Source organism: Argiope bruennichi, chromosome 10, assembly GCF_947563725.1.
Source record: "Argiope bruennichi chromosome 10, qqArgBrue1.1, whole genome shotgun sequence".
Lineage (NCBI taxonomy): Eukaryota > Metazoa > Arthropoda > Arachnida > Araneae > Araneidae > Argiope > Argiope bruennichi.
In genome coordinates, this window is record NC_079160.1 from 103,903,076 (window position 1) to 103,910,107 (window position 7,032).

The window sequence follows — 7,032 nt, forward strand, 5'->3', positions numbered from 1 at the left end:
ATTAATTTTTCATGAGGTAGATTAATGTATAAATTTTCGAAATCAAAAGTATTAAGTTTATTAATGTTTTTATCTTTAAGAAAATCCAGTACTTCTTTGTTACTAGAAATAATAAAGTTGTAATCGATTATATATCCAAATCAATAATTCGATTTGGATATATAAATATAAATATAGATTTGGATATATAAATATAGATATAGATTTGGATATATAAATAAAGATATAGATTTGGATTTATAAATATAGATATAGATTTGGATATATAAATATAGATATAGATTTGGATATATAAATATAGACATAGATTTGGATATATAGATATAGATCTTTAATTTAATTTGATTTTTAGCTGATTTACTAATTTTTACCTTAGATTAATTCATACTACTTTATTCTAACATTTTCTCTTATTTTTTTTAATCCAAATTACACATTTTTTATTTAATTATTGCCAACATGCGTCCTAAAAAAAATTCCTTTTTTTTCTCATGAATGGGTGAAGGAATAAGATATTTAAGATTCCCTTCCCTAAATCGACAAGAGTCATCAAAACCCCTATCGGAATCTCGTAATAAAAGCATTAAAGAGGAAAATTCGATCACACTTTTCTCCTGCATCGAGATGTGGGTAAACATATTTTTACCATTGCTTCTTCCTTGTGTTGATTATGCCACCCGGGATGAAATAGTATGTACAAGGCCACTCAACCTCAAAATTATATATATATATATATATATATATAATATATATATATATATATATATATATATATATATATATATATATATATATATATAACTTTAATTTTTGCAAATATAAATACACAAAAAACACAATTATACAACAAATTCTTTTCCAGTCATGAAAAGTTCATAATTTTAATCGCAAATATCTCAGCCAGTCCTACATATAACTCCTCTATTTTGTGTTTTTATTATGTTATAGAGCACATTCATCTAACTGGACTTTTTGGCCGATCTCTTTTATTTTTGGGAATTTTTAAATTTCCTCGTTTCGCCGATAGGGTAGCGGTAACCTATCACTTCCTCATGAAAAATTAATAAAGGTCACTTTTATATATGACGAATATTTAAATGAAAATATCATTCCTAAAAATAACTGGCTTGAGTTATGTAATTTTAATATTACTGAAAATTACGTTTTTAATGGTATTAATTTTTATAAACAAGTCAAGGGCATTCCAATGGGAACAGCTTTCTCAAGTGCTTTAGCTAATATTTTCCTACATTACTATGAGAAAAAAATAATTAAATACAATTTAATAAACGGGTGGAGATATATTGATGACCTACTTTTGATTAACTTCAACAATACTAATATTGCTACTAATTGCTATCCAAAAGATTTAATTCTAACGGAAACAAATAAAAATCAACTTGAGGCTACCTTTCTGGATTTAAAAATCGGAATTGCTAATAGATAAAACAATAGTTGGCATATACGATAAAAGGGATGAATTCAACTTTAAAATAACAAAACTATGTAACTACCATTCCAATCTAAACTCAAAAATTTTCAAAAATCTAATTTTCTCACAAGTTAACAGGATCAAAAGGGTTTGCAATAATAAAAATTCCTACATTGAAGCATCAAACAACCTCATTAAAAATTTAATATATATATATATATATATATATATATATATATATATATATATATATATATATATATATTGAAATTACAGTTTTTATGCAGTATTTCTATTCGTACATCACGCATTTATAAATTTTTATGCACATATTTTTTATAGAAAGATAATTGCTCATTTTTAATACAAAAATAAAAATATGTTCTAAAAATATTTTGTTTATTTCTGTGCAGCATTTATTTTTTAAATATAATAATATAATAAATACCACATAATAATAAACAATTTCATATTTTACTGCTGCGCCACATTGCCTTCTCAAGAAGGGGGAGGGGTACCTTCCCTTTCTCTCGTCAGCCCCGCTATCACATTGAATAAACTCAGAGAGAGGATTCTAGCTCTTTTTGGAGTTGCTTCTCTGCATATGGAAGAGGGAGAACCACACAAAAGAAGGCTAAGCGTCTATAAGAGATGAAAAGGCTCAGAGAGGCAGAAATATATCTTTCTGGTCTGTCGCATCCTCTGTAGACGTTGCCACAGAAAGAAGCTATGCCATTTGTTGGAGGTCTTATCTGAAAAGGGGTTCTCTTCTACCCTTGCCTTCTTCCACGAGAGGAAATGGAGATCTATCACTAAGAATTATTGACTCTCTTGTATTTATCAAAGAAAATGTTATCCAAATAAGAAATTTTTAATTTTGCCTTAATTAAGATAACTCTTATTTGTATCTGTGTTTATGAATTCAAGTTTTAAACAGTGGAAATTGCAGAGACTTTTCACATATTCCTCAGAATTTTAAAATTGTATTCACTTTACTGATATTATAATGAAATATTTTAATATTTTACAAAACCATAAGAATCCTTAAATTAAATAATTTTAACAAAATTTTGATTCCATACGAGTGGCGACCTCTTGTAGTGAATCAGATAATCATAGGTAAATCAAATAATTTTAGTTAAGTGTTTTTTTATATGAGCGGAGATAAAGAAAGAATTCAAGAAAGTTCCCTTGTTAAGTTTCCAGTATATTTATGAAATTAATAAAAGAATAAAAATTAGAAAATTAGGGAAGAAGATTTTCTTAAATACATTATATTGATATACTTAGAAGTAGAGAATTTCTTTTAATCAAGAATTTGATCATTATAAATAGTTTGTAAAAACGCGAGGCGTAGAAATCAATACTATAAAGCTATACTATACACTAAAGTTTAATACTAATCAACTGTATTCAATACTTTCTGAATACTCAATAAATATATTATAAATGGTATTCGAAATCCCATTTGCGAAGCAAATTTTTATAAGCACTTTATGCTTAAGGATTATATTTCTTATAAAATAATTTATCAGAAATATGAATTGTTAAACTTATAAATAAATTAATAAAGCATTTATTTTTATTTTTAGCAAAAATAATAGATATTCTTTTGCGCTCTTCTTTGCTGAGTAGTAATCTCCTAAAGAAAGTAATCAAAATTATATGAAAAAAAAAGTCAGGATATCTTTTTTTATTTAGCGCACTAAAATGAAATAAATCTTAATTTTTCATCAAAAATCTGGAGTCAAAGTAAGAAATTAAAAATTTTATTCCTTCTAAAGCGAAAATGTTTTGACAGATTTCATTAATTCAAACACGTAGAACAGCTTATTATTAATTGATATATTAGCAGATTAATTTTTAATACATAGGAAAACTTATTTATGTTCACTTTGTCTAATTAATTCCCGTTTTGGAGCTGCATAAGGATTACGACGATGAGCATCGTAAATCACAACTCGGCAGGTTCAAGTTACAGTGAAACAAGTCACATTTTCTTTGTTTTTCTAAAAGTAGCGTATCTTAAATATTATTCCGGAGAAGAGATGTTGTAATCATTTAGAGATTTAATATAAGGGGTTAAATTCAATTTTTATATTGATTAAAATTTTAAGCATTGTTATTTTTTATTTTTATATGAAGTACAGAAAGAAAAAATACTCTAACCGGCAAAAAATTCGAACTCGAGATTTTGTCTAGCCTTGACATTTAAGACCTCCCGGGATTCGTAAAACACATTTTTGAAATTATTACTGTCTAACAATGAACTCAATCACGCAAAAAAAGCTTTCAGCTATATGGATGAAATTTGGTTTGTAGTATTAACACTAGAATTTTAAATTTCTATTATATTAATAACGAAATCCAATCAGAGGAAATGTTTGCCCGACTATCCGATTGCAAGTGAAAACAATAAACATAAAACGTTCAGAGCTAGATGGAAAAAATTTGGTACAGAGGTGTAGTACATAAAATATAGATCCATACCAAATTTGGTACCAAATCTGTCAAGAGGGTAGACCATTTTTCGATCTATTCTTTTGCGTGCATATAAACGCAATGACTCGAATAATTGAAGCTTGTTATACGATCTCGGGACTGTAGTTGTAGTGCTATGTAAGATTTTAGCTTCATTCCACAAGTAAACGAAGCTCCTTATACATATTCGCCTTTCTAGCATATGTGTATTAACCGCATGCCAATAGTCAATCGCCAAAGATTGCACGCTAGATTAACATGAATGACTAATACTTGTAAATATCATTCATCACTGCAGTACAGTTTATACATAAATATCGTAAATATCGATCTTCTTTTTCAAACTTTGAAAAACATAATTCACATATGAGGGGACTCTGAAAATAAAAATTTGAGTACTCGTGGCATTTATGGTCTCATCATAGGTCCACAATTTTATGTCGTAAGAGAGGGATAACTTCTTTATTAGAGATTATATGAGAAAATTTTGAAGAGACCATTCTCGCGTATTTTAAAGTGTCAAACTCAACTGTAATCAATGACCATGTTGAAGCCTTAGTAGACAAACATCCTTAGCATTTTCTATAAAGTACTACATATATGGGGATATATATGTGACTGAAATGCAGTTGTAATTCAGAAGTACTTTTGATCTACGGCGAACAGATTTACAGTTGAACCTGGCTTAACGAGTAACCTCGAGTAATAAATAATTGGCATAACGAGGGGGAAAAATGTGAATTCATGATTAGTTTAACGAGTGATACCGAACGAGTATCGAGAAGATACATTGATGTTACATAATGGATTAACCTACATCTGTCCATATTGAGGGCTTGTTTAAAGAGAATCTTTATATCTGCATAGGAGAAATTTGAACTGAATGCCATTGTCAAATGCGACACTCGGGGTTTGAACGAGTGCCTGTTGAACTCTCATTGACGATATTATGTCTCTGATCAAGATTATGGGATTAGAAGTAGATAACAACGACATTGATTTGCTGGTGTAAGAACATAGCTAGAAATATAGAAAAGCTTATGGAGGTGCATTCTGTGTCACAGTAAAAAGCTAAGGAAGAGATTTTGTCGGAAAAGGAATAAATAATAAACGTAACCCAGAAAAAATTCAATGAAATAAGAATGTACTGAAATCATGGAAAATTATTGTATCATATGTTGAGAAACATCATCTTCATAAAGCAATAGCTATAATGCTACAAAGTCATTTAATAATAATTCTGTGTCTCATTTCCGCCAAATTCAAAAGCGTAGCCAAAAGCAAATGTCTTTTGACAAATTTCTTCTAAGAAACATGCATCATAAATAATAAATTATATCATTTCAAATCTGTAATTTTTATTTCGAGATGGAACCCATTGTTTACATTATTTTACATGGATTCCCATAGAAAAGAAATTGTCCGTTTAATGAATGTTTTCACATTACAAGTAAGAATGAAGAAAGAATTAAGCTCGTTAAGTGAGGTTCCACTACTATATGCATCAGATCACATCTACGGAGCATTTGCAAAATTAAGAAAGGAAATTTCCATACTTTGATTTCGCTAATTATTATAATATTTCTTTGAAAATTAAGTGGAAACAATAAGAAAAAAAAATAGTTCTTACAGTAATATTTTCTAACCGAATATGAGACGATGTCACGTAAGGCCATATCAGAGTATTTATTCTTCTTCTCATAAATTAATCATTCCAAATTAATTACTCAGCAATTATAACATCTATATTAACTATATAGCAATTGAAACATTAAGTATACAGTAATTGAAACACTAACTATTCAGTAATATAATTAACTCTAATCATTAGTAAGTTATAATTTAAATTATTTTTAACTATATAGTAATTGAAAAAATTAAATTTCCTTGACAGCTTAAATTTTGAAGTGAAGAAATTGGCTATTTTTCAGACGTCTAAATCATTGAAATTTTAAGCATTATTTAAGCTTTACTAACATCTTTACTTACAGTTCAATCAATTAATTCAAATTTTCAATTTTATAAGAATAAAAATATCCTGATTAATAAAAATGCCATTTTCTCATTTTTAAGATAATAAATTAGGTTTCAATGTTCTGCCATTTGTATATTTTATACATTTGAAAACTGAATTTCTCAAAAATTTATTTTTCTGCCTTTCTTTAACGAATACTGGAATTTTGAATTTCATGAAGTATGATAATGAAACGCTCACAACTGCCAACTTTTAAAATATTATAGAATAATCACTAATTCTTTCCTTAAATACAAAAATTATTGTCAGCATAAAATTATCATTTTGCTTATGTTTGTTTCGTCATATCGCAAAGACGTTTATTAAGTTCTCTGTTAAACCTCTTATGCCACTAATTTCAGTGTGAGTGCCCATGGAACTAAGAATGCCGCGAGGGTATTTCAATATTCACCAAGTTTTGTCTAACATTTTTAAGTTTTATAAAAATATTTATAAAGTTTTTAGTAAAACCCACTTATATAAGTCCACTAACATCAGTAAATTCTATTTATATAAGTCAACTAACATCAGTAAATTCTATTTATATTGTCACGCAGATGAAGTGAATGTAGTAAGTCCAATAGAAATGAACACACTCAAGATCAACGGAAGAGTTTAATACCAATCTAACCGATTGGAGAAACTACTTATATACAGTTCAAGAACCTTCTAGAATTTGAAGGTCCGCAGAAAAGAAGTCCCGCAGAAAATTAGGAATTTACATAAATAACATATTAGAATAATTAACATAAATTTGCATAACGTTGCATAATTAGCATAAGTTTGACATAAAGCAAATTGAAATTAAAAATCAATTTTTCTCTGTTCGCCTCGCTTGTACTCAAACCCGCAGCCTTCCGCTCCTCCATGAGATGCATCTTTCAGCCGACTGAGCCATCGGCGCTTGGGTGGAAGGAGCAATTTTCGCTACAATATAAGTCCACTAACATCAGTAAAATCAACTTACATAAATCCACTAACATCAGTGAAATCCACTTGCATAACCCAACTAACATCAGTAAAATCCACTTACATAAGTCCACTAACATCAGTAAAATCCGCTAACATCAATAAAATCTACTTACATAAGTCCACTAACATCAGT